Consider the following 12230-nt stretch of genomic DNA (forward strand, 5'->3'; position numbering starts at 1 on the left):
TCCTGAGGGAGTGGGACAAATTGGAGATGGATGAGAATGGGATCTTGCACAGAAAAACAGCAAACAGAAAACAGTTGGTCCTACCAGAAATACACAAAAGTACTGTAGTAAAGGAGCTACATGATGAAATGGGCCATCAAGGTGTAGAGAGAACATTGTCACTGATACGGGACCGGTTTTACTGGCCCTATATGCAACGGGAAGTAGAGGATTATGTGACCAGAAGGTGTGTTTGCATAAAACAGAAGAAGCCGTGTCATGAGAGCAGAGCACCACTGACTAATATTGTCACTACTCACTCATTTGAACTTGTCTCAATTGATTTCCTGCACCTTGACAAGTGCAAAGGGGGTTATGAATACATCCTTGTAGTCATTGACCATTTCACATGCTTCGCCCAAGCGTATGCCACAACTTCCAAATCAGGTAAAACGGCTGCAGACAAAATCTTTAATGACTATGCTTTAAGATTTGGCTTTCCAGCACGAATACATCATGATCAAGGTGCTGAATTTGAAAATCATCTGTTTGCACAACTAAAAAACTACTGTGGAGTTGCTGGGTCCAGGACTACTCCCTACCATCCCCAAGGGAATGGACAAGTGGAGCGGTTTAATAGGACACTACTCCAGATGCTGAAAACACTCTCAGAGAGTCAGAAAACTAACTGGAAGGACTCGCTTAACAAACTGATTTATGCCTATAATTGTACCCGCAGCGAGGTAACTGGATTCTCCCCTTTTTACTTGTTATATGGACGCTCCCCACGATTGCCAATCGACATGCTGTTCAGCTTGACCTCAGAACAAGGAGATGGCAATCATCATGACTACATGGTAAAATGGAAGCAAGGCATGGAAGAAGCATATGAGATCACGAGAGAAAATGCTCATAAAGCAGCTGTAAGAAGTAAAAGACACTATGACAGCAAGGTGAAGAGCTCAGTATTGCAGCCAGGTGATCGTGTTTTAATAAGGAACATGACACCTCGAGGAGGTCCAGGCAAGCTGAGGAACCACTGGGAGGATGTGGTTCACACAGTCGTTCGTCAGGTCAGCAGAGATATCCCAGTTTATGAACTCAGACCTGAGAAAGCAAAAGGGAGATCAAGGATATTGCATCGCAATCTTCTTCTGCCATGTGACCATCTGCCTGTTGAAACTGAAGTGCGACCACGAACAAGAAAAAGAGACAAGTGAGGAAGTGGAACAAGCTGAGGAAGAGGCAGCAGCCATTTGAGCCACTTTATCCTCAGACATTGAATCCTATGAGCACTGATGAACCAGCCAAACACCTTCAAACAGTGGAAAACATGTCATCTGAGCCAGAGAATGAACATGAAGTACTGAACCAATGTGAACAACTACCCGACCAAGAGGAAAATTATGTCGAGGAACCATCAGTGGAGGAACCTGTTCCTGCACCTGTTCCAGACAAACACAGCAGGACCTGTGAGCAAGAGTATCAGCGACCGCGTAGAGAGCGCAAGCCACCAAAGATCTTCACATATGATCGGCTTGGTTCACCAGCTTGTTATAACCTGAGAACACCATCACATCATACACACTTCATGGTTCCACGGACTGTTCAGGCATACTGCCATTGATAACTGTATGGACTTGAGTGAAAAGAAACATTGTGATCAAACACGAAACACATTACTGAACAGAGACAATGTACTTACACTCCACACCAACCACAAGGAAATGGACTGTTTAACACAGAATTCATATTCAAAGTGACTTTTGGACATTGAACTGATTCATATTGTGCTTGCAGCTTAACAGACACATCCAAAGCACACCACATGGCTACGGCCACTTGTATCACTCTCATGGACATTTGTCAAAGGAGAGAGTGACTGCTTTGACAAGCTGCACTAAAATGACTTTGTTCTCAAGCCAGCAGCAGACTGTGTTAATGTAACTGCATGGACACTGTAATTCATACAGACTGTATGAGAACACTGAAAGACTTTGGGTAATAACCCACACTAAAGAATGTATGAAAAGAGTTCCAGCTTGTGAAACTATTTTTGTAGAGTACATATAAGGTGCAAGAAACAGTTATAGTATGCAATGGTTTATTGTATGTGGTTTTGGTGATATTAATGTTCATAACTCCACGTTTGTGCTAAATGTTAAACATTTGGATGTTGAGGACAACATCTATTCTGAGGGGGAGTATGTGGTGGATCATAAATTTGATTAGTTTTGAAGTTGTACATCTCTGTTCCTTATATTTCATGTGATGCCCTTATTAATGTTTTATTTGTTGCTTTGACTGTTTCCGAATAGAATATGCAGTGGGAATATAGAGGGAGATAAGCAGTGAAAGTTTTGCCTGGGTGGATTGTGCGTCGATCCATTGTTAATGCCTCAGGGCTCCGGTAGGTGGGTTCGCGCGCTTCCTCCTTCACTCAATACAGACAAGTGAGAGTGAGAGCTGCGTGCTGCGCCGTTCTTTCACCTCTCCTCACTATTTCCCCTGTTTAAGGTAACTGTCATGCACAAATCTGTATAAATGTGTGTTACTGTTGATTATTACATTGTTATCATTGTTCATTGTAGCGGAAGATGTGAATTGCAGACTATTTTGCTGAGAAGTTCCAGTTAATCTCTGTTGCTGCGTATGCTAGTTTTCGCTATTACTCCGCCATATTGTGTGAAGATTTTTCTATTACTATCTGTATAAGTTAACTACTGAAAGACATGCAGTACTTAAAGTATTATTTCATTGCTGTGGAAAGTTAGTGACTGTGTCAGCTAACATGTGCGAGTTAAAAATGTGTTTTTGTCTAATGCTACAGTTCATGTTATCTAAAGTATTCTCATCAGCTAATGCAGCGAACAATAGTGACTTAGTTTGGATACAGTTGTCCTGAGACTGAGTGCATCCATAAGAATATTGTTTTGGTTGTATTGCTTCTGAAACTCAATACAGACGAGTGAGAGTGAGAGCTGCGTGCTGCGCCGTTCTTTCACCTCTCCTCACTATTTCCCCTGTTTAAGGGCACAACACACACACGCAGCATCTCCTAACTCAGAGTGTGTACACTGAAAATGCCATTAGTAAGTGTTTTTGCAAATAGGACATCCAGATTACAAACTGTACATTTTAATCATGGTCCTCACAAATATAAATGTGTGCATGCATACGTGTTTTCTACAGTGTTCACATGTCCAACAGGAATTGTTGTACTTGCAAAAAAAAAAAATTCTTTGCATGCATTACTACATGTACAGATGTTTTGAAATGAAAGCATATACCTGTTCCCGTCTGCTTGTGGTGTCTTTGACATAAGGACATATTTGGCCTTTACTTTTGTTTGTTTGTATTCGATTGCCATCACGTTTGCTCCTGCAAGGAACAAGAAGTGTGTATGTATGATTTGGCGATCATTCATGAACTGTGAAAAATGCCTATTTATCAACAACACAAAAGAGAAAAAAAAAAGAAATGAAGAAAAGCATCTTTTATTTTAATGTTATACCTGGAGTATTGGAGTGGTAATATGAGAAACCACCTGTAGGGGAATCAAAACTATGGCCTTAATCACTTGAAGAAGCTGTTACTGAGCTTTAATGCATGTATGTGGCTGTGGCTCAGGGTTTATAGAGATACTGAACTCTGAGTTGCCTCAAATACACTCATGCGAGAACTTGGATGGCACATCAGTGAGTAGTAAAAACTGCTCACTCAATTAGAGTAGGCAAAGCAATATATAGGAAACCAGTTCATTTACCATTTCATGCAAAAATCTGAAAGAAATAATACAATGTGACAAATTACTCAAAAGTGAGAAGAAACTAGAGCAGGAATAGAGTAAGGAATACAAAACTCAACCTGTCAAATATAGGAATCAAAAGGTCTGTTAGTTTCTGTCCAGATTTTTGTTATTCCAGAATTAGAAGAGAAAAGTAAGAATACAAAACCCAAAATTAATGAACAACCGAGACAGAATCTACTTTGAAATTTTCTCAAAATATTTCATTTAAAAAAAATTTTTTTTACTGTTTCTGAGTGTCTCTCTTCTGAGTGTTATCTTAGCATTCAGAGATGTCGAGAGAAGTTTAGGGAATACATAAACAGAGAGGCCAGATCCAATTTGTGGGTCCTCATAAGCTGTGCTTATCACCATATCTCTCAAATGTCATTGATTGAACCAGATTCCTGCCACCCTAAATCTTCTATATCGCTGTTATCTCTATAAACCATTATCTACACATGAATATTTAGGCAAGTGGCAACATTTTTGATATTCTCTGGCTGCTGCTTCGAGAGGCTAAACACCTCTGGCCCCTTTCCTTAAGACCATCACCTTCAAGCAACATAACAGTTTTTAACAAAGTGAACCATTAAAAAAAATGTGAGATATGATTTAACCGTGAATGTGAAACTAGATCCACTACAGTCTGCCTGCAGCGCAGAGAGAGGTACTTTTTATTCTCAATAACTTATATAAGCACTTAGAAAAGCTGCAAGGCCATTTCACGCTTTTGTTTGCAGACTTTTCATCAGCATTCAACACGATGCTGCCATATCTTTTAATAGGATAGGTTGTGACATGTGATTTTAAATTGCCTCACCAGCTTCTATTGGAGATCTTGACTTCTTGACTGACTGAGAGCTGAGGATTTCTGTAAATGGCCATATTTTCTCCGAACTTGTAGATGTCCACAGGCTCCCTATGTGGATGTGTCCTTTCACCCCGACTCTTTAATATAGACATGGATGAATGTTGGAGTGCTTTTTGCCATATTTTCTGATGACACAACATTGTTGACCCTCTTCCGAGGTTCAGAATCAAACTGGAGGAATGTGCTTACTGATTTCATTCCTTGGTGTGGCCAAAAAAATAATAACTATTGGACGTTATTATTTCAAAGATCTCCACTGAGTGTTCTGCTTTTTGTAATACATATGAGTTACAGAGAAACAGTGCATCATAGAAAACCTAAACATGGAAATACTTTAAAAAAAATTGAATTAGCACCTCACATTTTAGGTTTTCATTTATTGGCTGGATTCACTTCCTCAATCTAAACAATAGAAACGACCTGAACAGCTTAAACACGCTGAAACTACAACAAACCTTTAAACTCATTTTATGATGCATGGATCCTCAGAAAGATGTGACTTTGACTCAATACAACCTTGTAAGTGAACTCACCATCTGACATTTATTTATTTACTTTTTTTTTTTTACTGATTGACCTGATCCTTGTATTTATCACTTGTATCTAGCTTATTAGAATTAATTTATTTTTTAATATTTTTTTTATACCATTGACTGTAGATCTGTATCCATTTTTAACTCCTTTTAGCTTACCACATATCAGAGCAAAGCCTACAGCACATTTAAACAACAGAAGCTAACCCAAAGGGCATTAAAGATTTTTTTTTTTAAAAAGAGTCTAAAAAACAGTTTCAAAATACATGAAAAGCTAATAGGTGTGTTTCATTGTGTTGTGGAAAGTAAAAATCAGTGTGTCACATGGCTCTTCCTTCTTTACAAGTTTGCTTCTGTTCACTTATGCGCAGCTCTCTAAAGGTCTTGCCAGGTTTGTAGTCATGTTGAGGTCTGAACTTTGACTGGGCCATTACATCACCCTGAATCTTTTCTTTTTCGAGAGAGGGGCGAGGCAGTGTGGCCTGGAACAAAGAAGCAGCTGAGTATGAACAGAGTAAAGAAAGAGTCAAGTGATGCACAAGGAAACAAATATGAGGGTGTAGAGAGAACTTATTTAAGTGCATGACAAACAAGGATTACAGAATGTATTATGGCTACAATTTTTTGTCGTTTATCCAGAAGTCTTGAGGTTTATTTTAGATACAAATTTCAAAACCTAAGCTGTGCTGGCAAGCTTTTTTTTTTTTTTTTTTTTTTTTTTTTTTTAGAGAGAAGAGGCTCTCTCTTGGCAAACTACCCAGACAAGTCATACTTGTTCAGCCTTTTTCTAGTTATACTGTGATGAACTTTAACATTTAACAGGCTGTAGAGTTTCAGATTTACTTCAGTCTGACCTTGGGGGTAAATTTGCTAGAGCGCCCTCTCCTGGGAATATGTTGTTGTATATGTTGGAATATGTTACTGCTGATGATCAGTAAAGTCCATTTGATCACCTGGCTGCTACTACTTTATAAATATATTATTCACTGACTGTAAAGTGCATTGCTTCCATTTTACAACAGAGACTGAACCAACAATATTTGCTCCAACAACAAACCAAACTGAGTCATGGCCATGAATATCATCTTTGTTTTATCAGCTGGTTCACCTACTATAAGGCAATTTCCCATTTTATACAAACATTGATTGTCTTCTGGGTATTAAGTCTACAGACTTCAGTGATCTTCCATCTGGATAAAGGACCATTGAACTTTGAGGACAGATTAGTGGAAATTTCTGCTGTCACTATATTACTGCTGCCATAAAAATTCTGAATTTCGGAGAATGCATCCAAGCAACCTGGTGGTCACACGATGCTTGACCTCTTTTTTCTGTTCAAATCATTAAAGGAAAAGGGAGAGTACCCAGCCACTGGTACAGATATGTAGACGACACCTGGGTCAAAATCAAGACACAAGAAGTGGAATCCTTCACTTCGCACATTAACTCTGTGGATAAAAACATCAAGTTCACCAGGGAAGACACAAAGGACAACTGTTTGCCTTTCCTGGACTGCGCCATGCACATTGAAGAGAATGGCAACCTCAACATCGAAGTTTACCGGAAGCCCACACACACAGACCAGTACCTCCTGTTCGACTCCCATCACCCTCTGGAACACAAACTTGGAGTAATTAGGACCCTACACCACCGGGCAGAACATGTTCCCTCTAAGCCTGAAGGAAAAAAGAAGGAACACACACATGTAAAGGAAGCACTCAAAACGTGCGGCTATCCTAAATGGGCGTTCTTAAAGTCAGCAAAGAGGCACAGAAAAGAAGACCAGACACCAGCGAGGGAGGATAAGAAGGACAGACGCAACAACATTGTCATCCCCTATGTAGCCGGTGTATCAGAGAAACTCAGGAGAGTTTTCTCCAAGCATGACATCCCGGTGCATTTCAGACCCAGCAACACGCTCAGACAAAAACTGGTTCACCCGAAAGACAAAACGCCAAAACACAGACTTAACAATGTGGTGTATGCTGTACAGTGCAGCGAGGAATGCCCAGACCTCTACATTGGAGAGACCAAACAGCCACTTCACAAGCGCATGGCACAGCACAGAAGAGCCACCTCCACAGGACAAGACTCAGCAGTCCATCTGCATCTTAAGGATAAAGGACACTCTTTCGAGGATGCCAATGTTCACATTTTGGACAGAGAGGACAGATGGTTTGAAAGAGGAGTGAAAGAAGCTATCTATGTCCACTGTGAGCGACCATCTTTGAACAGAGGCGGGGGTTTACGACACCAACTCTCTGCCATCTACAATCCAGTTTTGAGATCCCTTCCCAGACGCCTTAACACCCACTCACATCCTGGGCCATCTGATCTCAGGAATTCGCCTGATAAGGTGGGGCCAGGTTTCACAATGAACTCACCCGAAACTCTGGCTGATTGGGACCCACACCCAGTTTCACACCTTGGCTCAGGCGATTAGAGGATCATCAGGGGTCCTTTTGTCCCTCTGTGGGGGGTTACTCCCACTAGGTTTATATCTGGGACTCTCCACCATTTGACCTTAGAACTGAAGAAGCTTCTCGGATGAGAGGTGAAACGTCTTCAAGTAACTTAAAGAAGTCCAGACGCTTTTTTTTTGCAAGCTCCTTTGACAAATCATTAAATGTGGTCCAGATATCTCTTCATGACCCTTTCAGATATCCCTTCAATAATCCAGTCTTCTCTCTGCTAATTCATCACTGTATGGTTTGGATACTGAACAGGAATACAACTGACAGTAAGGTTGGCAGAAAAACATCATTGGTGCCGACTTGCCTTCGATTCAGGATTAGTTCAAATCCAGAGTCAAGAAACGAGCAGTTAGCCTCAAACCCTGGTTACAACCTGTCCCAAATCCTTCCCTCTGGTAGGTGCAGAGCACTGTACACTAAAACAAGCAGACATCTGTACAGTTTCTTTCCACTGATGAACACTCAATGTCTGTACTAAAACATCCATCATACCTGCTCCTGAACCAAATCGTGCTTTACACACTGTTTTGTGTGTGAATATATATTAACAATATACAAATAGACAATCCTCATATATATACACTCTATATATTGTCACTAGTTATCCATCCCTTATTCTAATATCTTTGCACTCCTTACCATAAGTATGCTACATGTGTTGTTATTGTCTGCATTATGTTGATGTCATGTAGTCAATATTGTCTCTGTTACCTACACTGAGAGCAAAGAAATGGCCAGAGCCTAGTTCATTGTATGCTTACACATACTTGGTCAACAAAGTTGGTTCTGATTCTGAAGTTATTTCCAATACTGTTTTATTAGCGAGGCCTTTGAATCATTAAGAAAAGTATACTTTCTGAAAATAAATGTTAATTTTAAGCACTGAATTACAGCACTACAGAGCGACCAGCATGTCTGCAGAAAATACGTTTTTTTCACAACTGTCAAACAGGACACAGTGGATCAATTTTAGTTCAACTTTAACTTAACCATAAACCTTTTACCCTAATTAATAAATAAGATTATAAACCTCATTATAAATAAATTATTTTAAACTATAAAAACAGAATAAAGTTTCTCTGGTTGTGGTAAGGTATGGTTTCAAAAGGATGTCGATGTAGTAAATTATAGACTGAGCTGAAGCCCCATTAAATTTTAATACTGTCTTCTTTATTCTTTCTTCTATAAAAAATTAAGGACAGCAGCTGGACAGGAGTCCGGTTGGCCATGCTTTTGAAACATTTAGCTAAAATTGCTCACAATGAAGGAAGAGAATTAAATTCAACACCATCCACAGCTACAAGTACCAATAGCAGGATGCGATCAGGTCAGAGGGCTGCATTCACCTGACAATATTATTTTGACCCCTGAGTGACTGCGACAAAGACCAGTGCAGGTATAAGAAGAGAGCCAAGACATGGGGTAGAGTGGACTGTGGTTTTTCCAGATAAGAGCTTATTAAAACAAGGGGATGAAGACAGTTAGGGGAGAGAGGATGACTCATACGAGAGAGGGTAATGTGAGTGTTTTCTCAAATGGATGAGTTTTGAGCCTGTGGTTAAATATGGAGTGAGACCGCGCTGGTCTTCCTGTGGATGGGAGGTGATTTAACTACCAGAGAAATCAGTTTTACATCTGGCTCAATGAGGGAGGTAATCTGATGCTTATGTAGAGGATGATTTCTGAACAAAAGGACTCAGCTACAGCACAGCATCCCTGCCTGGAGCTACCAAGAAATGAGATGTTTAGAAATAAAACATTTTTGTTCAGTGGTTTGACCTATACAGCAGACTTTCAGTGCTATTCTCTAATATGCTTTTTTTCCTTTCTCAAAATTCAGAGTAAAAAATAACCCCCTTCTTTTTACGACTTACTGCTGGTGCAGCTCAGTCAAGGTCATAAAAGTCAGTACAAATATTCTGGTTTTGGCTAAATCAGGCATGTTACACAGTGTGTATGGTTGGTGATCTTTTTCCTCATTTAAAAAGATCACACATTGTCAAAAAATGTCTGGCAATCTCACAGCTCAACAGCCCTTTCAAACAGGAAACTGTGGCAGACAGAGCTTTTACTTGCCTATTTACCCCCCACTGATTGTTCTACACACAAGAACTTTCAGACTTTATTTTTAATTTTCCAGTATCTGACTACCAACACCACAATGCATTTTCAGCTTCTTAATACAGATGTTGTTGCAAATGGTGAGCCTATGAACTTCTGTCTGGCTCATAGACTGTATATAAAGATGGACATACTTACCGTGACATCGCTTATTGGTTAGCAAAGCCCTGCTGTAATGTCACAAGCTGAGCATTTCACTCCCATTGCCATCTTGGTGCTTGGTGGTTGATGCCCCCTTCTGGCCATTATAAAGAAGTGCATGCAATGACTTCACTTTTCAGACACAGGAGCTACAGCCACAGTTTATAACTATTCTGTGGTCTGACTTTCCTATGAAAAATGACTCTGGACGCAGACTAAAGCCTCAATTTGGTATCTGTTTGTTCATAGCAGTCACAGAACAAAGGATTCTGTTTGCATGCAGCACTATGACAAGCCAACAGCACATCGCCTGTGGGAAATACTCTGCTGGGTGGAGTGCAGAGCAGAAAAAGGGAATGCCAAAGTGGTTTTCACCATGAAGATCTGGTGAACTCCACTTTGATGTGGAGGAGAAGTACTGACCAGTAAATGGTAAATGGTAAATGGCCTGCATTTGTATAGCGCTTTTCTAGTCCCTAAGGACCCCAAAGCGCTTCACACTACATTCAGTCATTCACCCATTCACACACACATTCACACACTGGCGATGGCAAGCTACATTATAGCCACAGCTGCCCTGGGGCGCACTGACAGAGGCGAGGCTGCCGGACACTGGCGCCACCGGGCCCCCTGACCACCACCAGTAGGCAAACACGGGGTTAGTATCTTGCCCAAGGATATTTGGCATGCAGCCAGGAGGCAGCCTGGGATCGAACCACCGACCTTCTGATTAGTGGCTGACCTGCTCTGCCACCTAAGCTACAGCCTAAGCTACAGCCACCCCTACTTAACTCATTCACTGCCAATGGCTGGCAGTGAATGAGTTAAACCCATTGACTCATTCACTGCAATTGACGGCTATAGACGTCAATGGCAGTGAATGAGTTAACAATCAGGCCCCCCATCATTTACTAAAATATTTACTAAAATGGGTTCTTTCATTATATAATGAATTTTGGGGTGAATGGGGAAAAAAAAACAAAACAAAACATTTTTTTAAATAATAAATACAACTACTTTTACATGGAATCATTTTGACCACATAGAAATCAATGTATGATGCTATACTCAACATTCACATAACACCTTAATTGCTTAGCAAGACGTATTATCTGTTGTAGTCCTGTTTTAATTCCGGATCAGTTCTGGGTCTGGTTGAATTGGGGTTTAGTCCCTGTGTCTTGATACAGCCCTGATTTTGTTCCGCCTTGCTGCTTAATTAAAAAACTAGTTTAAGGTGTCCTGCAGATGTGATATTTTTTTTTTCCTATATGAAGTCATTCTTTTTTGAACAAAACTCAAAACAGAGCCTATTAATCTTTCAGTCATTTCTACCCTCACTTAATTTCCTTTCGCTGCTCAGCTCTCACACAGTGGCTCAGCTATGCTCCAATCCCTCGATATTGTGGCCAATCACATGCGAGGATATAGGATAATATCATTATGTGAAAAACAGAGAGGGTGAGAGACACAACAGTCAAGTGGAGTGTGCGTCTGTCCTCTCAGTAAGCGAGTGAGACAGTAGACAGCGGTGAGGAGGGCTGCGCGAAAGCAAAAACACATAAATATGCCTGACACCCGTAAACGTAGCAGCATCTGGCTGCAGTTTAAATACTTTTTTTTGTCTCGGTCTTGGTCTTGTCTTGGTCTCGATACTCTCTGGTCTTGGTCTCGGATTAGACGGTCTTGACTACAAGTCTACTTGGGAGGTTGCTGGCTGTAGAGAGAAGCAACACAAGAGCAACCTGAGCTGAACTGAGCAGAGAAACCAGACTGTGGAGAACTAATCAGAAAACCAGAGCAGAGCAGTTGAATTGGGTTGGTTTCAGGCCTGCACACTGCAGCGGTGTTATAGTGTGTGGATAAAGGACACACAATGCAGACTGTGAACTGAGCTCTGGAGAGATGCAGACCAAAGATGAAAAGAGGGATACAGCATGAGAAGTAAGACAAACTGAGGCTTTAAACAGACACAATGAACTCAGGCGGATGGAAAACACCAGGGCAACAAGACACAGTTGAAACTAATCAACCTCAATCAAGACAATGAGACAGGGGAAGTAAAACTAAATACCATGCACACAATACACAAGACAAAATAAAATAGGAAATAATAAAAACATAACAAAGCAAACACAGAGATTGAGGGGCAAAGACCCAGGAGGCTGACTGGTGGAGCAGTGAGGATGGTGGATATGGGAGCGAGGCAGCAGGTCTGGTGAAGAGGACTCAGATGTGGATGAGATTAAAAGTTTTACCTTTTGTACTTCTACTTTACATTTAAATGAATTTTTTCAAACATGTTTCTGTTTTGTTGTAGC

The 12230-nt window shown here is 40.6% G+C and overlaps 1 pseudogene; it reads left to right on the forward strand.

Moving 5' to 3' along the window:
- The first annotated feature begins 413 nt into the window (after positions 1-413).
- LOC147335234 (uncharacterized) lies at positions 414-2282 on the forward strand (annotated as a pseudogene).
- Positions 2283-12230: the final 9948 nt, after the last annotated feature.

The sequence above is a fragment of the Aulonocara sp. 'chitande type north' Nkhata Bay genome, linkage group LG3 (assembly GCF_057382095.1).
Source record: "Aulonocara sp. 'chitande type north' Nkhata Bay isolate Kocher_YH1m ecotype deep benthic linkage group LG3, A_spYH_male_GT1.1, whole genome shotgun sequence".
Lineage (NCBI taxonomy): Eukaryota > Metazoa > Chordata > Actinopteri > Cichliformes > Cichlidae > Aulonocara > Aulonocara sp. 'chitande type north' Nkhata Bay.